At 41.9% G+C, this 21,748-nt stretch overlaps 1 long non-coding RNA gene across 2 annotated transcripts in view; it reads left to right on the forward strand.

Moving 5' to 3' along the window:
- LOC136320325 (uncharacterized) overlaps window positions 1-21,748 on the forward strand; it is a 329,953-nt gene that overhangs the window by 33,390 nt on the left and 274,815 nt on the right. Inside the window, exon 3 of one of the 2 annotated variants that reach the window (XR_010728312.1) lies at window positions 16,885-17,006. The exons of the other annotated variant lie outside the window; for it this stretch is intronic. This is a non-coding gene — a long non-coding RNA (uncharacterized lncRNA). Of the gene's footprint in view, window positions 1-16,884; window positions 17,007-21,748 lie in introns of those variants that run through there. 2 annotated transcript variants of the gene reach the window in all.

Below are 21,748 nucleotides of genomic sequence, written 5' to 3' on the forward strand. Positions count from 1 at the left end.
CCAAGCCTCTTGAACTGAATTTCTGTTTTTGAAGGCTTTCTGCATGTAATAGTTTTATATCCCTTTCCCCATTTCACTGGAGTGGCCTGTTAGGGTTATTACTCGGCTGAGTTTTAATTTTAAATATATTCAGTTATTGGATCTTTGGCATTTCTGAGCGATATTTCATCTTTTTTTTTTTTTTTTTTTCTTTTTTTTTTTTACAGTGGGTGTCCCGGAGCCCTCAGGAAACCCGATCGGGCAGTTTCTCTCCTCTTTCAAAGTCAGTCCTGTAGTGCTTCCTCCCGTATTCTGAGCAGGCTATTGAACTCATACTTAGTGATCTTGATGTGTGTGTCTTCTTGAAAGTTGGATAAAACCTATTACTGTTCCTTTCTCTCTTTCCGTGTGGTTTCTTGACCTTGCATACCTTTTACATAATATAAAACCGGGCCTCTGAAAGCAAGCAGCATGCTTATTCTCCCTTGAGTTGTCACCATGGCTTCTAAAGTGCTTTTATATTAACAGAAATATGTGGACTCACCCCTTGTCCCAGAGATATTTTACAATGAATAAAAAGCATCAAGAGAGAGAGAACAAAGACAATGACACAAACGTAAAGGGCAGAGGAAATGGGGCATAATAGTAAAAGAAATGAATGAAAAGCATCTCAAGCCAAAATAAAGCACTATATTCCCATATGGGAATTTGGAGGACAATTGAGTATAGACAATTTCCTAAATAATATGGGGGATCAGTTTAGGCTAAGAAAAGCAGAAAGCCAAGAAAGAGCATGATTAAAGAACTTAAAATTATAGAAAAGAATCTTGTACTTCACTGTAGAGATCTCCGAAGTAAAAACAAACAAACAAACAAACAAACAAACAAAAAAAAACCAGAACAAAAACAAAAAAACCTCTTGGTTTCTTTAAGAAAATCATCATCCTGGTATTTTGTTGGCCATGGAGGTTACTCTTTCTATTTCCTTATTTTCATTCCTGCACAAATCACATGGCATAATTTCTCCTCCCTGCTCCTCTCTTCTCCTCCATGGATGTTTAAGTGTCCATTACATACAGGCACCTTGAGCACAGACAGGGTCCTGAGGCCACCACTGCTCGTCTGATACCTGGCGCCTTCCTAAGTGTGGTTGAATGGACCCAGGGGCTCAGTAAGCCTCCTCCTAGCTCGACCTCTGAATGGGCATGCACACATCATCCAGTGACTTTTTTGGCCACTAGACAAGGAATCCAGCAGATGAAAATGGCTCTGTTAGTCTCTCCGGTGCTTCCACAGCCATTGAGAACAGAGGGAGTGGGGAATTTCAGGGAGAGCAGGGTCGCAGCGGTATTAATGCTGCTCCTGATTCTACCACCACCACTCTGTGGGGCACACGTGTGAACCCCAGGCCCTGGGAAGAGAGGCACTCTTTGAGTTCCCTCCATGAAGTGGATGAGTAGATAATACAGTGCCTGGCACTTATGAAGCACTGATGTGGTGGCTATTATTATTACTACCATAAGGCAGCTATTTGTGTAATGAGGATTTAGGGTGTAAGACCCCTCCCTGTGAGATAGAGCAGAGGTGGTGGTGGGAGTGTAAAGTGGTTGGATGGGCAGAGGCGATGTTGTTACTCTGCATTGTCTCATTGGCTGGCATTAGGGTGTAATTCCAACATGATGCCAAGTGGAGGAGGGCACAGCTTGTGCCAGGGCAGGGGGGTGTGTGGGGAGGGGACAGAGAGAATTTCTAGAGGAGGAAAAAGGGCCATTCCCCAGAACCAGCTGCTTGGCAATGACTTTCTAAATAGGCCTACTCAGCAGTTGGATAGGAAAGAGGGCTGGTAAGTTTCCAGATGTGTGTCAGGGAGAGGCGGAAGGAAAGTAATGACCCAGTAACCTGACGTTAGGATCATGACAGGGACATGAACTGTGATAAAATGCTGAGAGCCCATAAAGTAATAATAAACAGTCCAGCTCCATTTGTCTTTCACCCTGGACTGCAAGCCACATTTCTGTGCAAACAAGTTGTTAGGAGAAGAAGCTGAGAATTAAGACGTAGAGAACTCGATAGCTGGTGTCATCCCGTTAACTGCCTCTCTACAATTGAACCGTGTGTACGTAGCAGAAGTAGGGAGAAGTTTTCCAGTTGCCGGGTTTGCTCGATCGGTTCCGACAGCCAAACTGGCTTACTCATTTTTGTATGATTAGTCGATGCAAGATACCCATTTGGAGGCTCGAATGAGCTAGTTTAGCTGTCCAAGTTGATCAGATTAATCAGATTCCACAAAAGTTTTGGTTTGAATTTTGTCCAGTTCTGATTTTGATATTCAAATATTTTCTACATTGCTAGCTGAAAATAACAGAGCAAGCAGAGGGAATTAAAACAATCTCTGATAATTTAGTGATAATATAAAGCATTTTTATTCTACTATTACAAAAAGAAAATATCAGTGATCGCATTTGAAGTATATATACAGTCCGTTCCCTGGATGCACAGTTTGTCCAATCAATGTAGCCAGAAATATTTTCTCCCTTCTCCATCATATTCTTGTAGATGTTTGTCGCCAGGACCACAAGCATCACAGAACAGCAGCTGGAGCAAATGGCTTGTGATGCTATTCAAATATTTTCCATGCTCATCTTCCTTTACTTCCTGAACCTTTTTTCTTCTTTTCTCTCTCCTCTATTTCTTCTCTGTGGCTTTCAAAATCCATCCACTTCCCTGTGTGTCCATCACCCAGAGAGTGTCATCTCCTTCACAGATTATTTCAGGGACTTTGTGACTGGCCTCCTGGCTCCTGGGCTTATTTTCCTAAGAGCCATCTCTACACAGCCACCAGAGTGATTCTCCGACACCAAAGTCAAGTTGTTGTTCCACCCAAGATCCTCTTGGCACCCCTGCTCATACAGAATAAACGCCAGCATTTTTAACTACAATGGCCAATACATGGGCTTGGGCGTCTCGCTGACTTCACCTGCCGTGCTTCCACATGGCCACTCAGCTGCCACAACACCCTCCTCGCTCTCCAGGACACACCAAGCGGGTCCTGGGTAGCCCTGTGCCCCTTCTTCAAACACTTCTCTTCAGCTGTCCACATGGCTCACTCCCTCCAATATCTTTTCAGGGAGACTTTCCCGAAAACCTTAATTAAAACTGCACCCCCCTCTATACTGCCTATCTTTGCAGGCTCTGTTCCTTCCCCACATTCTTTGTCACCACCCACACATCCTGTTTTATACTTACGTATGTCCATGTGTCCTGCAGTGTCTGTCTCTCCCAGCTAGAATGCATGCTCTTGAGGGCTCAAATTCTGACTTTTTTTCCTCCCCCTGCTTATCTCCACCAGGTTCATGGACAATGTTCGACACATCCTAGTCATTAAATAAGAATTTGTTGAATGAACAGTTATGGAATTAAAGCATCTAGACCACAGTTAATATAGAGAATTTCATCCATGTTTTCATCTAGTACTTGTATGGTTTCATTTATTACACTTAGATGACTGGTGAATTTAGAGTTGTCTTGATTATGGTGTGAGGAATAAATCTAGTTTTATGTTTTACTAGAGTTGTTCCAGCACCATTTAAAAAAAGGTCTTTATTCCTTTGATTTGAGATAACACCTTTTACATAGTATGTATATATGTGTGTATATATATATAGGTATTTGTATTTGTGTATGTATCCATAGAAATGTATATGTACTTAAATATATAAGTTGTATATATATAATTTATGTACATATAAATACATTTCTATATTTATTTTTATATGATCCTAGAAGAGACGAAGAGTTTATCTCTAGACTTGAAAAAAGGAAACAAGTTATGCAAATATTTGAAAGTAAAGAATTCCAGATAGAGAACACAGATGTGTAAAGGTCCTGAGGCAGGAACAGACCAAATTGATGTCTTGGAGGAGAGGAAGTGTATCTCAAGATAAAGTCAGAGAAATAGGCAGGAGCCAGGTCAGCTAGGGCCTTGTAGGCCATAGAAGGCTTTGGATTTCATTTTAGGTGTGATGGGAGATCATTAAAGCCAATCAGGCAGGAAAGTAATGGGATCTGATTTACATTTTAACAAGGTAAGTCTAACCAAGGGAAGAAGTAAAGCAGGAACATGAGTTTCCTCGCTATTGTCGCCATGCAGAATTAATAACTGAACTTCTGACATGGTCTGGACACAACTGCTGTCTTGGGACACAATTCTTATAACTAGATAGCAGCCTTTTCCCCTCCTAGGACTGTCTAAAGATGCTGCTCATTTCATCTGTGCAGTTTCCCAGTCTCTCTGCATTGAAAGAGACCTCTAAAGTTAACTCCCTGACTACCTTAGTGACCATCGCCTGGTCCAAGGTCCCTTATTACTATGTTCCACCTAGCAGTGTGTCTTCCATCCTCTTAACTCTATCTGTGACATCACCAGTTTCTTCTGGCCATGACATCTTCTGCCATGCATCCCAGACTCCACTTAGTGTCTTCACCCACTCTGTTGCCTCTGTCTTTCCTCCTACACTTTGCCTTGTCTCCTCCCTCCTGCCCCTCATAGTGAACACATCCAATCTGTTTTAGCTTCATCTGTATACCTGCTGTTATTCCTCCTGTGACCAGCACACTATATATAATAGATAGTCATGGTTGCTGCTGTCCATTCATTCACTCAACACATGCCTGTTGAACATAAACTAAATGCTATAGGCTGTACTAGTACTCTGGTATCTAGACTCACAATCCCTGTCCTGAGTTTGGTGGGAGTGGCAAACAAATTAACGAGAAATGTATTTAATGAGAGGAGCACTGTGTGCAGTAAGGAAGTCGAAAAGGATCCCAAGAGGCAATGGTATTTACTTAAAATCTGAAAGATGAACATGGCACCATCAGGGGAAAAAGTTGAGGTAAGACTCTTTGAGGTAGAGTTTATAACAGACTCAGCAGCATTAGAGAATAATGACAAGTTCGAGGGACTTAGAAAAGTCAGTGTGAAGGGTGGGAAGAATGAGGGATGCAATGATAAAGTCTTTCCATGACCATTCCTATTGTGGTCATCTTTGTTACTGAACAAATTAGCATCTGAAATGGTCTTCATTTGTCCCTTATGCCTCTTGGGTTTTATCGGTGGAATGTCTAGAGCCCTTGGGTTGGCTTCAAGTCATGGATTGTACAACAGATCTTTCCATTCTACTTTTCAAGACATAAATCAATGCTGTTCCCTATGAGGAGGAAGCCTTTGTTCTCTTTTATTAGGAAAAGCTTCACAGACCTCAAGGATGTTTATTTGTTTTGTTCCAACTCTCTGCCTGAACAAGCAGGACCTAAGTTAGGGCCCCTAGAGGCTGGGCTGGACACAGGGTTGGGTGTTTCTGGCCAGTGGATGTAAGAGCAACTTGCTCAAATAGATCCAAGGATGGAGTTGAAATTGAAAGTCAGGAAGACAGTTAAAGGGCTTAATGTCAAGCGCCAAGGCAGAGGGGCAGAACCCACCCGTTTATCCTGGAATAAGGCATCTGGATGAGAGGCGAGTGAGTACTAGACTAGAACAAGGGATTTGGAGCAGGGAGTGGGAATGAATCCTGGGCATACTCCAGGAAATGTTGGAGTCGCCCCAGGGACATTTTTACGGGGCACATATGGTCTTAGCTATGAGTGAGGAAGGAGCTGTTAAAGGCTAAGCTGGTCCTTAAGGAGTTATCAGTCCTTTCTGGGGTAAACATATGTGAGAAAAAAATAAATTACAATGTTATCTGGGAAGTTCTATAGTTGAAGCATGTGCCAAGTGGGAATGAGTTACAGGGTTTACATGAAGACTTCCTAGGGGTGGCATTTGAAAGGCCGGTAGGAGTTTGACTATTGGGCAAAGGTAAGAAAAGCCTCTGAAGAGCATCATGTTGTATTCAAGGATCAGTGGCCAGACTGAAGAGCCATAACTCATGTGAAATATGCAGAAAGTACATTGGGACCCCTTAGGTACAAAATGGAAAAGAATTAGCCTGGAATGGGTAGGGCAAGGATTGAGAAAATGCACCATTCTTTCGGCCTCAGAACATCATTTGATGTTGTCAGGGTTAGCATTGACATGCTAAAAGATCTTATCTATTGGACAGAGCACAGCAGTAGGAGTCTCAAGACGATGGTGATAGCTAAGCCTCTTGTAGGTGATTATCATGGTGGATCAGCTCTCTAGATATCACTGAGGTTCCAGTCATATAGCATTTGCCCTGTGCTTAGACAGTTCTATAGGCTTACTCAGTAGGTTGGACAAGGCTGGAGTCCTGGTGGTAGAAGTGGAAGGTAAAACAGAAAATGAAAGCCAAGACATAGTAATAAGGACACAACAAATATTGGGAGGTCATTGAGAAGGCTGAATCTTGGTGGGCTTGTACATGCAGAGGATTAGACTGAGATATACCAATTGCCAATCTTAGGATGGCAAGGCTTGTTCCAGACACTAAGGGTCTGATCCTCCCAAAAGATAGAACTGTCTTATGCAGGATCATTTCCAAACCTGAGCAGGATTGAGACTTTTGGAGTGAAAAATCTTTAGAATGTATGACTGAATAGGGGCTGAAGAGGTTGTACCTATATTAATCAAAGGGTTGGCTATGTCATCATGAGAAGTCTAGGCTTCATCCTTTGGGTAACTGGTCAGTTTTGAAGAATGTTGACAAGTGGCCAAATATAGTATAATATTTATTTTCTGGAAGATGACCCTGGTAGTGATATGGAATTCCATCAAGAGGCATTTTGGGCCCTGGCCGGTTGGCTCAGTGGTAGAGCGTCGGCCTGGTGTGTGGGAGTCTTGGGTTCGATTCCCGGCCAGGGCACACAGGAGAAGTGCCCATCTGCTTCTCCACCCCTCCCCCTCTCCTTCCTCTCTGTCTCTCTCTTCCCCTCCTGCAGCCCAGGCTCCATTGGAGCAAAGATGGCCCGGGTGCTGGGGATGGCTCTGTGGCCTCTGCCTCAGGCGCTAGAATGGCTCTGGTGGCAACAGAGGGACACCCCAGATGGGCAGAGAATTGCCCCCTGTTGGGCGTGCTGGGTGGATCTCGGTAGGGCGCCTGTGGGAGTCTGTCTGACTGCCTCCCGATTCCAGCTTCAGAAAAATACAAAAAAAAAAAAAAGAAGAGGCATTTTGCCTTACTGTGAGCTACATTGTAGTAATGGTTTGAGTTGAGTCAATGACAATGGGGACTGGGCATCGGGAATATGAATTTATTGCTTTATGAATGATTTGTTCTAAAAAAGCTGTGGTTTTTTTGAAGAGGCAGTTGCATGCCATGTGTTCTTTTATGTCTGTTGTCTACTGAGCTTCACCTGTAAATGAAAAGATGGATTTCTTATGTGTGTATCTGTCTTTCTCTGAAACCCATAGTAAAATCCTTCTAGGTATTGGTTAATAATACCCTTGGCCAGTATGAGTGTCTTTTGTTTTTTCTTTTTCCTTTTAAATGTAAGACTTAGCTCTAAGTGTGTGGGAGTCCCGGGTTCGATTCCCGGCCAGGGCACACAGGAGAAGTGCCCATCTGCTTCTCCACCACTCCCCCCCTCCTTCCTCTCTGTCTCTCTCTTCCCCTCCCGCAGCCGAGGCTCAATTGGAGCAAAGATGGCCCGGGCGCTGGGGATGGCTCTGTGGCCTCTGCCTCAGGCGCTAGAATGGCTCTGGTGGCAACAGAGGGACACCCCAGATGGGTGTCTGATAAGATATTGATTCTTAAGCAATCAGCCATCTTTTTCTAAGCATGAATGAAATCAGGTGCTACATTTGTAATGAGGAGCAGGGTAAATGTAACAAGATCCTGGCTCCCCTAGGAGGGGTAAAGGGGCAGTTATGCTCCCAGTTAGGAAGACGAAGATGACAAAGAATAAAGATTTTTGGTTACTCTAGTCTTGGCCAGGTGATTCAATAAGGAAAGGAAAACTTTTCAGTAAGAATGAAATTTGAGTAGATTGGGTTTCCTGAGATGATTTGAAATGTTTTCATCAAGTGCACACACAGAGATTCCAAGAGCAAGTGATAATAGACTCCCGGAAGCTCTTCCCAGGCATAGTATTTGTACTAGATAATTCACACAAGGAGAGGCAATGAGTTAAGCCCAGTATTCATTTCAAGCTACCTCCCTTTTTGTTTAAAGGAAACCCATGCTGCTTTATGTAATTATCAAATTTGGCTGAACTTTGTCTATTTCTTTCATTGGCATCCACCCCAAATGTCAGGTAGCCTTGTCTAAACTAAGGCAAATGGTCCTTCTCATTTTCTTTTCTTTTTTCTTTTCTCTTCTCTTCTCCTCTTCTTTTCTCTCTTCCTTTCCCTTCCCCTCCTCTTCCTTTACTTTCCTTTTTATTTTTCCTCCCTCCCTTCCTCCCTCCCTCCCTCCCTCCCCCATCCCTCCCTCCTTCCCTCTTTCCCTCCCTCCCTCCCTCCCTCCCTCCCTCCCTCCCTCCCTCCCTTCTTCCTTCCTTCTTTCTTTTTTTCCTTCCTTCCTTTGCTTTCAGTATGGATCAAACTTTTGTGCTGGTGGATATGTGTAGTGTTGGTAACTATATCATATACATGCTATAGGTATACATTGTTAAAGGACATTGGCTATTCTATTTGCAGCCCACACTGTAGGCAAGTTTTTTTCCTTCCACCCAAGAATTAAACATTTTAATATACTTTTCATTCACAGAATGAGACAAATATTCTACTCACCTTCAAAGATGAAATCTCAGTCTAAAAGTTGTCTACATGGAACTTCTGACTCAAACATTTCCATCAAAATCTATTTAATTATCCGTACAAAATCAGGAAATTAATGTGTCTCCAGGAGTGAGATGAAAAGTTCCAATGAAACTAAAAAAAAAAATTGTTTTTATTGATTTTGAAGCAGATATGATGCTGAGAGGAACATGTGGGGATTTTTATGTCCCATTTCAGGATGCAAAGCATTAATCATTGTCAAGGCTTACCTAGTACAGGGTATCAGAGACCCCAGAACTTTGAAATACCATGGCTATCCTTGTATAGTCCCCTACTGGGTACATCCTACTTTCCAAGGCAGTGCCTCTTCCTACTGGGAGCAAGCATTTAATATGGTTTTGAGAAACTGGATGCACACAAGGAAGACTTCGGTTTGGCACTGAATTATGCAGAGAAGTCTAATGGATGAGAGGCCTCCGTGTCTCCTGCGGACTGGGGCAGGGCTGTTCATAGCAGCTTCCTGTATCTCTAGCTTCCTTACTTTGGCAGAGGCACCAGCTTCCTGGGTGGGCCAGTTGGAAGTACGATTCTGGGAGTCATTCCTGGAACTGAGCCTTCAGTCTGTTTCCTTGTCCTCTAGATGATTTCTGTGAGCTGCCCAAATCTCGTAATACAACCCTTTCTACTTAAAGTAAGTAGAATGGATTCTGTTATCACAACTAAGCATATTAGTATATCTGATAATTGCTCTTGTAGGGTTGGCAACAATGGCAGCCAGTTTTAACTGGGACCAAACCAAATCATGTAATAACAGGAACATAGGCATCAAGGGAAGTACTTTTAAGAGACAGATCTCACTTGTTTGCACTCATTTAATCTGGTATGGCCAACAATATGATTTGAGCATTTGAAGGGTGAACTTTCTTATTTATTTATTGTCAAATAAAGCCCCTAATATGACTTAGAATACTTAGCTTGAAACTATTTTACTATAGAAATATTCTGATATTCATCTAGTATTTTGATGGTGTTATCTCATTTTTTAAAATAATAATCTCTAACACTGCTTCTCCCATATCTTGATTAGTGCCTGAGATGGTATACATTTGTGTAGAGAATAAAACATTGTTTCTGGCATAGAAAAAACAAAACAAAAACCTACTTACATGCCTTTGTCCCACTCCTGCATCTGAAATTCTGGGACTCCTGCCCAAGACCCTGCATTTTTAACAAAATTGTAAATTCATCCTTAACTATACTAAGTATTAGGACTAGTGTTTTAGAATACTGAGTAAATATTATTTTTAGAGAACACTAATACATTTATTGTAAAATTGTTAAAATTTGTCAACAAAGTAACCACCTGGTTCTCAGTTCAATAATGTTCACTCTGCAAGTTAAACGCTACCTCCCAAAAAAGACATTCTTTTCCCAGGGAGGAAATTTTAATCATAGTCATTCCAACTATCTGTTAAAAGTTACAGCCAATAGTTCAAATATTCAAAACAAACAAAAGATTCAACTTTTACCCAGTCATCTTTTCCCAACTACTTTTTGAGCCTTTCTCTGGTCAGTATCATAGGAAAAATCATCTTGAAGAATCTGGGGAAATTTACAGTTCTCTTCCATTTAATTTAACATTTATTGACTGCTTAGTGTATGCTAGTTATTGTGCTAGGCTCTTGACATGAAAGGAAATGAAATAAACCAAATAAAATACAGGAGGAGGCAATGGTCCAGGAGGGGAGATGGGCACATGAACAGCCAGATTTGATGTAATGAGCCAAGGGCTGTGACAAATGACAAAGGTTGGCACAAAAATTGTTTAGGAGCTAGACCTGTGGTGCTCATGCATTGCAACACACTGGAATCACTTCAGATGCTTAAAAAAAAAAACAACTGATTCCTGGCTCCTACTTTCAGAATTTTTAATGTCTTGCTCTGAGATGTGTGGCTTGGGCATCAGGATTTTTAAAAGCCCTCTTGCTGATTCTAAAATAGAGCTATGTTGACAATCCAGGTTCACAGTGGACTCTTGGAGGAGGTGATTCCTCGAATCAAGGCTTGAAGTAGACAAAGCAGATGTCACAATTAATCATTCTGTCTACATCACTATCTAACAAGCCATTTGTTCAATGTATCATTTTCCAGGTTAACAAAGTGAATTTAGATAAAGAATATAGCCACAAGAAAGTAATCCCACCTACCCCCTAATATTTTTACAGCATACAAAGCCATTGCATTATTTGATCTCCTTTGGCTCCCTCAGCAACCCTGTGAGGAGTCAAAGAAAATTGGAGGGGCTGTTTGCATAGCTATGAGGTGAAGCCACTCTGCACGTGAAGGGAGTTCTGCTACCTAGACTTCCCTGTACAGGAGTGGGCTCTTTTCCAGCAGCTGTTCTTTTTCTTAGGATAAGTCAAGAAAATTCAAGTTATAATATTTTGGCCTTGAATAAAAAAAAAAAAAGAGAGAGAGAGAGAGAGAGACATCTGGAGAAAAGAATGATGCAAGGCTGTATACTTGGGTGGAGGTCAAAGGAGAGGCAAGGGATTTGGTGGCCAAAAAACAATTGAAAGAGGTTGATGGGCCATGCTACCATGACTCCGCAATAACAGTGAGCACTTGGGAAAATCAGCAGGTCATGTTGAAAACAACACATTCTGAGAAACGATGACAGATCCATTTATTTGCAACTTGGATTCAACTCCTGAGAATGAACAAAGGAGGCTGCTGAAAGAAATTGCGCTACAGGAAGAATCCTCAGAAAATGCAAGCTCAGACTTTACTTAACAAAGAGCAGGCTCTGAGTTGAAAGATAAATAAGAATTCTAAAATGCAGCTGTTGGGGCATGTACTTTGCACAAGTCTTTTAACCTTTTGGTTTGCGAGTAAGAGATATACTTTTTGTTTAATAGGGCATGGGTTGTCTTTGTTTGTTATAACTTATTTGTGTCGTAAAATAGGCTCCTTTGAAAAAATATGTTAAGCTGCAGAGTCATGCTAAGTCATCTATCCTGGGAGAGCTCAAATTACCTAATTAGAAACAGATGGTGCAAAGGCGGTGCCATTAGAACACATTTAGCCACACGCCCTTTTGGGTTCTTATGAAGATGAATGGAATATTAAAATTGAGACAAACATATATGTCAAGAAAATAAAATACAGTGCTCCCTCATCTATTGCAGGGGGGGGGAGGAGTTAGGTTCCAGAACCCCCTGCAAAATAGGCGAAAATTCGCGAAGTAGTGACCTTACATTTATTTATTTATTTATTTATTTAATTTTTTTCCCCCTTACATTTATTATTTATATATACAGAACACAGTGCTCTGGTTGGTCACCTCCCATTTATCAGCCAATAATGTGCCCTGTACGATCTCACGTGGGCAAACTAGCTGAAGCAGAAGTGGGTGGCCGTAGCTGTGTTTTCCATAGTACGAGTCTTTGTATACTCATCTGCTACACACTACATATTTTATTTTGATTTAATATTCTTTTTATATGTTCTAATATTTTTATATTATTTTCACTTCTTAGGGTAGAAAATGCTTATTTTACTGCAAAAATAATTAAAATAATAAATGTATAAAAATATCTATTATACCACCAAATTCTACAATATGGCAAAAAATCTGCAATACAATATTAAATTATACAATTTAAAAATCTGCGATACAGTGAGACCATAACAAGTGAATGGTGATATGGCGAGGGACGACTATAATTTAGGGTAGAAAGTAATTGTGTTTTCTATAATTCTCTCTGCAATCTACACAGAGGGAGGAAAATGAAAGCTACTGTTTTCTTTTTTCTCTTTTATCTTGAGTGTTTGTTCAAGATGGATTGTTTCTCAGAGGATTCTTCCCTGACTTCCTCTTGTCCTTCCCCCATACACCCCATCTCCCCAGTCTTGCAAAGATTGGGTTTGGTGGCTCTCCTCTGTGCTCCTTCAGTCCCTTTTGCTTAATGCTGTTCGTATTTAACTCTCTAATTTGTGATTGTGTTCATATCTCCTTAGCAATTGAACTAATCCTTTGTCATTTATAATAAATAGAATTTAATAATGAGTTATTAAATTAAAAGTATGGACTTTGCTGCTCCTATTGGAAAACTAAATATAATCCCCAGGAAAGCAGAGACTGATTGTCTAGTTGGCCATACATCCCTGTTCCTGGTCTGATCCTGTATATAATAGACTCTTAAAATAAGATTGTTGGGTAGAAGAAGGAAGGGAGGGAGGGAGAAAGGAAGGAAGGAAGGAAGGAAGGAAGGAAGGAAGGAAGGAAGGAAGGAAGGAAGGAAGGAAGGAGCGAATGAACAAACAGAAATGAGCTATTTGGGGACGTATTTCTCTTTATTCCCAGCATTTAGTGATATTCCTAGAACTAAGAAGTGTTCTTCAGTCATTCAGTTGATTCTCTAAGTTACCGATATCTTGCTGATTCTTTTGTTTTCTGTTTAATTCAACTGAAGTCAGTATGACTTAAAACCCTGACAAGTGAGAACAGGTAATACTTATGAGGGACTGGCAGTTTGTTAATTTTTGTTTTATTTCATTTAATCATACAACTCTCTCAGTAGGCAGTTTTTATTTTCTTCATTTAACGCAGTGGTCCTCAACCCCCGGGTCGTGGACTGGTACTGGTCTGTGGGCCATTTGGTACCAGTCCATAGAGAAAGAATAAATAACTTACATTATTTCCATTTTATTTATATTTAAGTCTGAACAATGTTTTATTTTTTAAAAATGACCAGATTCCTTCTGTTAAACCCATCTAAGACTCACTCTTGACACTTGTCTTGGTCACGTGATACATTTATCCATCCCACCCTAAAGGCCGGTCCGTGAAAATGTTTTCTGACATTAAACCGGTCCGTGGCCCAAAAAAGGTTGGGGACCACTGATTTAACAGATAAATGGAGGCTTAGAGAGTTTAAATAGTCTGCCCCCTGCCCACAGCATATAAACGATGAAGTCAGGATGCAAGTCAGCTCTGCCCCATTCTCGAACTGCTACTCTTCATTCTTCCATAGTTTCAATCATAATTTAAGCTTTTTTCCTTGACTCTCATAGTCAATAACCGGAAAGGATCAATATAGATTGCCAAGTGTAATTAAGGAAGGGCTTACATATTGAGAAGTCAAGGACGAGATGCTACAAATATTCATACAGCCTTCAATTTTAATTGGGGGAAAAAGTATTTCTCCCAGGTTTTTTATTTAATACGTGCAATGAGATACGTTTTTTAGAGACTGACCTTCTCTTACCCACCTACCCCAACCCCCGCATCTACACCTTCGCCACACGTGCCTTGGCAGCGTAAACAGGCATCACACAGAGGGCCTGGTGACTTAACATACTTCATCATCTGCCTAGCCTAACAGAGGGGTCCTTTTAGGTCATGGGCCACTTTTCCCCTGTTGGTTTATTGACAGTTTGTGTGCTCATGCTCATTAAGTAACTTCTAGCAACTGTGGCTAAATAAATTGGTAAAAGGCTGAACTCAAAGTCAGCATTGCTTCATAACACACACATGCAGAACTCATAATATATGTGACAGTTGACTCACTTAAATCACCCAATTAATTTTTTGTAGTCTTGTATAAATATAATAAAGTAGCTATAGAAATGAAAGATGTTTTCAAGTTAAATTTGACTCCGCTGAACTTATAAAAGCCAAGTTAACTTACATTTCATTTTTAGGTGATTTTACAGAAAGTTGTTTTGAAGGCAAAATATTCTTAAAAGATTGAAGTTGTTCCTGCACCCCCCCCACTTTTTTCTTAATTGCTTTCTTGAAAAAAAAAGTCTACTGATTTTATAATCTATTAATTTGCAGGGGAAAAACTGTGCTCTTTTGTTGATGTGGAAAGTTTACTCTAGCAATAATGCACACGTATGTATATAACTCAACCTCATCTTAAATATATTTGGTTTCAAATCACATTTAACTGGCATTTTATTTATTTCTTGGCTTTTCCCACTCTCAAAACACTTCCGTGCCTTAAGGGGTGCATTCAAACTTAAGTAAAAAGAACTGTGAGGACATTTGACAATAACTTAATTTAGGTGAGTACTAATGGTTGGTGTTTATCTCTCTTCTTGTCTGTGGAGATGTTGATGTTGCCACAGCAACTCAGACTTGGCCAGGAGAGAGAAGTAACAAGGGTCCCACAAAGAGAAGGCAGGAGCACAAATCAAATCAAACTCTTCTCTGTTAACAGGGGTTTGTTTTTTTAAAAGGAGTAAAATGAGTATTCAGAGTTTAGGGAGAAGTGTTCATTTCAGCGGTCACATAGCAGTTTGATTATTCTGGTTAGTACTAGTGTTTTCCACATGACTTAAAGGGCCATGAAAATTAGGCACAGAAAATATAAATCTGTACAAAGAGAGGGACACGTGTCACAGGACTGACTCAGGGAAATCCATTTGGGGCTGAAAACCAAGAATTCCTCATCCTGACTATTTCTGTTGGTATTGCCTCAGAGAAGAAATGTATATTTTGTTGGACTTGGTGGTAGGATGACTTATCTAGTCTACACAGGTAGGAAGTGATGTAGATACAGGTAGGGAGTGGTTATACACCTGGTCTGTATCATGGTTTGAGCTGAATGTATTGACCTAATGCATCATGTGATAGATTCACAACTTAAGTCTCTACAGTGGCATATATTTCAGTCATGAAGATGTTCAAGACAGATATGGTTTTGGCTCCTGAGACCAGCACTTAAAGAGTTATTTCAGATTCCGTTTCCTCACCTTTAAGATAGTTCACAGGCTCTGGCTGGTTGGCTTAGTGATAGAGCATTGGCCCAGTGTGTAGATGTTGTGGGTTTTATCCCTAGTCAGGGCACGCAGGAGAGGTGATCATCGGCTTCTACACCCCTCCCTCTATCTCTTCCCTATCTTTGTCTCTCTCTTCCCTTCCTGCAGCCATGGCTCAGTTGGAGCAAAGTTTGCCCTGGTGCTGAGAATGGCACCATGTCCTCACCTCAGGTGCTAAAATAGCTCAGTTGCTGAGCAATGGAGCAATGGACCCAGATGGGAAGCACATCACCCTCTGGTCACATGTGGGTGGATCCCTGTCGGATGCATATGAGAGTCTTCTCTCTGCCTCCCCATTTCTCAGTTCAGAAAAAAAAAGAAGCAGCATTTTACTTTCACTGGTTCTAAAAAGCAAAAGGATATGGAAATCTCAGGACTTCTGCTCCCCTAACTGTGTTTTGTGATTCCCAAGATGCTTTGAGGGAAAAAGCCAGAAACAGATTCCTAAACTGCCCAGGAGACATACTATAAACATAAAACAAAACCAGGCTTATGTCAGAGCAGGTGATTGAAAACTTAGAGGACTTCAGGATGGAAGAGTCTGCAGTCCCAGATGGTTTGCATTCAAAGAGCATTGTGCACAGGGTGATACGTGACTTGGGGGAATTTGTGGCCAACATGTGCGAGTCATCTCTGAAAACTGAGGGCACACAGGTGGCTGGTTCGGGACTGAATGCTACACCTGTCTCTGTAATAATACTTACTGCTCTGCCCTGCCTTTCATCAGGGCTTCTTGACAAGCTTTGCAGACATACCACAGCAGCTTTTAGAGGAGATATGAAACCCATTTTGGAGAGAGAAACCTTAGACTCTTGTGACAAAGTAAATGTTTGAGGGTCTCACAGTGGATTGGAATAGAACAAAGGCATCCTGAGAGTCCTCTTTAAGTGGATAGCATGGATGATTTTTTATTTTAATTAAAACAATCTCTGTTTATATTTACCTTAGAAATTAAACATTTAAAAGTACTACCCATGGGACTATGTAAGGCAAGAGGATTATATTGAAATGAGTACAGACTAGTTCTGCATAAAAGGAATTTGTATTTAAGGGATAGAAAGGCATCCATTCATAACTTGCAAAAAAAAAAATGAAAGAACTGTAAGAGTGGTATAAACAAATGTCAATTGTGCATAGGAGAGAAAGTCATTTTGGTGGAGTAATTGTGGAGGGCTTCATGGAAGAAGTGGAAATAGAATAGTTAATTTGGATCCTGGCCGGTTGGCTCAGTAGTAGAGTGTTGGCCTGTGTGTGGGTGTCCTGGGTTTGATTCCCAGTCATGACACACAGGAGAAATGCCCATCTGCTTCTCCACCCCCCATCACTTCTCTCTAGCTCTCTCTTACTATCTCTCTCACTACCTCTCTCTCTCTCTCTCTCCTTCTCTTCCCCTCCTGCAGCCATGGCTCCATTGGAGCGAGTTGTCCCCAGGCACCGAGGATGGCTCCATGGCCTCTATCTCAGGTGCTAAGAAGAGCTTGGTTGCTGAGCAATGGAGCAACACCCCAGATGGGAAGAGCCTTGCCCCTAGTGGGCTTTCCTTGTGGATCCTGGTCAGGGCATGTGTGGGAGTCTATCTCTACCTCCCCTCCTCTCACTGAATAATAATAAAAAAAAGAATAGTTAATTTGATCTTCATGGAAGTACAAGGAGTATAGACAGAAGGGATGGTTGAAATAAATGCACACATATTTGAAAGTTCATGACCAATTTATAAATTAGCAAATCATCTGGGATTAACAAGTAGTCTGGGTTGACTAGGTTAGAGAGCTAAGCTGGTGTGTGGCTGTGTGGATGAATGTGAAGGCTAAGGGACGAGAGTGGTTATGGGAGGTTGGAAGGTGAGACCCGAGGTTAGAGTATTAAGACCTGCAAACTAAAAAGAAATTTGTTTCCTGTTCTGTAGAAAATGGGGCAGGTATGGGGGACTGGTGATGAACGTGGAGATCATAATTCTGGTGGAAATGTGGTCAGCGGCTTCAGGACAGAGGGACAGAGAGAGCAATTGATTGTTATAATGAACCAATTATATGGTGAGGCTTGAATGAAGACAAAGTCCCCTATTTCAAATGTGAGCTGCAGCCTCTCTCTGATGAAATCCTGAGGGTTAGGGCAGAAGAAAGTTGATGTTGACTCCAAGACCCTCAGCTTTAGCTGGTGACTGAGTGGGTGATGATGCTATTAATTGAGACACAAACATGGACAAGTGGCTACAAGATAGAGAGGAAGATAATAACTTAGCTTTTGATGTTTTAAGTTAGATGTGCACCTTTAAAAAGTGGAGCAAAGTTAGGATGAAGTCAGAAATTATATTGACTTAGAAAAGCGGCATGTCTTCTCCTAAGGGCTGTCAGGTCCTCGGGTAGCAATGGAAATGGAGGAGAGCATGCCATATGTTAAGTATTTCAAAGTTATAAATCAAGCCACAGACTGTTAAACAAAATATGGTTTAACCTCCTATTATGGCAAAATTGCCTTCATGTCTACTTTGAAGGTTAGGTTTGAATTAAAACTCTGTGATTAGAAGAGCCTCCCATCCCCCTTACTTCCCACCCTGGCCCTGTCTGTGCATGGCACAGCTCAGGGGCACTCCTGGGAACCCGGCCTGCAGACTCAAGCCCTGCCCACACCCCCGCTGCCAGCAGTCCTCTTTCTCACTTAACAACCACTCCTTGGCCACCTCTAGGACCTGGGATACATTGTGCACATCAGGAGTGTGCTCTCAGTTAGGAAGAAGACATGGGGCCCTGGAAGCAGACTCAGCAAGACTCAGATGAGGAATTCTCGGTTCTTGGTCCCCAGAGCATGGTTTAAACTGGGTGTGGGCTCTGGCTGAGCACATCCTATTGGAACCACCAACACCTCACCCTATAGAGAGCAGAGTGGGTGTTGAAAGTCTGGAGTCCAGAAGAAGGCTCCTCTTACCCTCATCTAAAGGCAGTGAGGAGAAGAGAGTGAATGCAGTCAAATGTGCAGAGGGAGAACAGAGATGGAGAAACACCACCAACCTGGAGGAGGTTCATATCATAGAACCCAAGGATGGAACAAGAGAGGAGGTCAAGGCAGCATGTGCAGGGCACACTTTCAAGTGGTTGATCAGAAGGAAGGAGCAACTGGAGGAGAAGCTCACAGTGGATGAAGAACTGGACAGAGGTGTTCCTGGTTTAAACAATTGCAAAATGGCTTGACCAGGTGGTGGCACAGTGGATAGAGTATCAGACTAGGACTTGGAGGACCCACGTTCGAGACCCCAAGGTCGCCAGCTTGAGCATGGGCTGATCTGGTTTGAGCAAGGTTCACCAGCTTGAGCCTAAGGTTGCTGGCTTGAGTAAGGGGTCACTCAGTCTACTGTCACCCTCCCCAGTCAAGGCACATATGAGAAAGCAATCAATGAACAACCAAGGTGCTGCAACGAAGAATTGATGCTTCTCATCTCCCTTCCTGTCTGTCTGCCCCTCTTTGACTCTTTCTATCTCTGTTGCCAATAAATAAATAAATAAATAAACAAACAAACAATTGCAAAGCATTTTTATTAGAGTAGAGGTCAGCTTTTCTTAAAGTGTCATGTTGCGCTTGCAAAAGACCACCCAAGACTCAAGGGTTCAAAACGGAGTAGCACTTAGAACAAGGAGTGTAATCAATGAAGTCTAGATTTGTAACAAAAATAAGGATAAAAAATTAAATGAATCCAGAAATATGATTGTTTTGTGAAAAGAGTTTATGCTGACTACTATTTATGCCGACTTTAATGGATAAAGTGTGGATATATAAGAGAGTTCCTATGCAGGGCGTTCCTGGCATTTTTGACAGTACCCCCATGACAACCATTTTAATGTTGTCTTGTCTGGTTTTATGTGTGAATCAGGAGTGTCTGTGCTTCTGGGAAGGAAACATGGAAAAGGTGTACTCTCTGCACCTAGGGCTGGGCAAAGGGAAGAACAGAAAAGTATCAATTACACCTTGGCATGGAGCAACCACAGCCTTATTCAGTCCCTTGGACAAACAAGAGTCAAATGTATACAGCGTTTTTCAACTACCAGTCTCCAGACTGGTTCGTCAGAATTTTGTGGCCATCCATGAAAAAGTGAACCACCCTGATATTGTCTGAAGATTGTAGACCCAATGATCTTAGTCGAATTTGCTTTTGCTCAGGGTGATTTCTGCCTTAGCAGTCCCCAAAATAATTCTCTTATTTTTATGGTACCCGAGTATAAAAAGGTTGAAAACCACTAGTATAAAAAACAGAAGACACCAGAGAATCATCAATGGAAAACTAGATTTTAGTGATAAAGAAAACAGATCAGTGTAGCTCGGCCACATGTCCAAAGAATCTAGGATTTCAGTTGAGTTTTCCTCTTAGACTCTTTGAAAACCAGGATGAGATATTCCACTGAAAGCCTTCATGCCTGCATTCATCATTTTGGACCATGGGGCTTCCCTCCCTCAGAGCTCTGGAACTGATTGTTCTTGCAATTTCTTTCTTGGAGAGGTGAACTAATTTAAACGATGACATCAGTGCTGGAGTGGGAAGGGTGTGAACCCCGGGATGCTGCTGCCCACGTGCACGTCTGTCCCATGTCTGACTCCCTTTAGAAAGGCTCCAGAGTGTCTCTATGTCGCACAGTTGGAAAACATTTGCACTGGATCATCTCTTGAGATCCCTTACAAGTATCGGAGCCGGTGGCTCTGCTGAGCCAGGTGCAGTTTGTGGGTGAGGTGGAGCTCACTTGGGCCCTTTGATTCAGGGCCATCTCTGTGAATGAGTAGGGAGGGAGAGGGAAGATATTCAAAACAGGAAGAAGCACAGAATAAAAAAAAACAGTGGAAGGGGGTGATACTGGCTTCTTTGGCAGGGGCTGTGTGGAATAATAAGGAGACTTTTCTAACAAAGGGATTGTAAGGTAGAGCAGTGGGAAATGCAACGTAAGGACTTGCTTTTCAGAGGAAGGGACATGTGATTCCTGGAGACTTGGTCTGACTTAAAATTCAAATCATTCAAAAACGAATCTTCCCAAAGAAGGAAGGCATTTTATGGAACTTACATACTGATAATTATTTTAGAGTGTATTTGCACTGAAGCTACTTTTTTTTTTTTTACACGTTTTCTTCCATATTTCGCTGAGGGCTCTTGCCTACATCAATGTCGCTCTGTGGATCGCTCTAGCTCATCTCATTTCTATCCCAAAGTTAGTGATTTGAGGGGTTCATTTGCAGCACCGGCTTAAGCAGCACTATTTAATGAACTTGGACAACATCGTGAAAAGATATTTTAAGAAAGAAATGAGATCTGAAATGATAATAACAGGGCTTGCTCGGATTATAAAACCAAAAGCCACTTTCAGAAATCCCAGTTCAGGGGATCAAGAGAGGTTGTCATAGCGCTCTGTGGTAGGTGGTGACAGTCACTTAAAATGTGCGAAATTCACTCTGTTTTCAAATTATGCAGTTCTGTAATAATTAAATAAAGGGGATTTCTCATCGGTTCAAAGTTGGCATAAGCATTCCTTTACCCCCACCATTTGAACTTTTTCATAACAGGATTTTTTAGGCATCTGAGTGTTGTGAAATGGTCTTCAGGCAGGGGAGGTGCGCCCTTTGTCTTTATAACTCCCCGGGATCTCAGCAGCATGCCCTCAGGACATAGACTCAGCTGAGCACAGGCTAAGTGACATTGTTCCTCGAAGCTCGATCTGGGAGGAGGTAAGAGTACAGAATGGAAATTTGTAATTCAGGGGCTCTGGACTTGGTTGCATGCTAAATGTAAAGGAAGCATTTTTATCAATACTTATCGGTGGCTGGATGGATTGGGCAGTGGGCATTCTACACCATACCAGTCTTATCCATTGCTCTTTCCTAGAAAGCTAGAAAGGGGTAATTGGACCCCCAGTGCCTTGTGACTGAGCAGAACTTAAGGAGAATGTGTGTCTTGGGCAGGGAGCAGAGTGTAGCTTAGGGCTCAGCTAGGCTGGGGGGACGAGGGGGGAAACATATGGAGGCTAGGCCAAGCATAGCCAAGAAGAGAGGCGGAGCGGAGCGCAGTATGAAACTTGCAGCTGGAAGCAAGTTGCGGACCAAAGCTCAGAGTGATCCAGCTCTCTGTAGCCCATGCCAAAAGTCCAGGTGAAGAGTGGAGAAATCAAATCAATCATTGGGATGATTCAAAACATCCAGATGTGTGTTGTCATCAGGGCCATCACTAGGGGGTCTGTTGGCTACTCCCCCCAAATATTTTCATTAGTTGAAATCATTCTGAAATAGAAGTTG

Source organism: Saccopteryx bilineata, chromosome 1, assembly GCF_036850765.1.
Source record: "Saccopteryx bilineata isolate mSacBil1 chromosome 1, mSacBil1_pri_phased_curated, whole genome shotgun sequence".
NCBI classification, from domain to species: Eukaryota; Metazoa; Chordata; class Mammalia; order Chiroptera; family Emballonuridae; genus Saccopteryx; species Saccopteryx bilineata.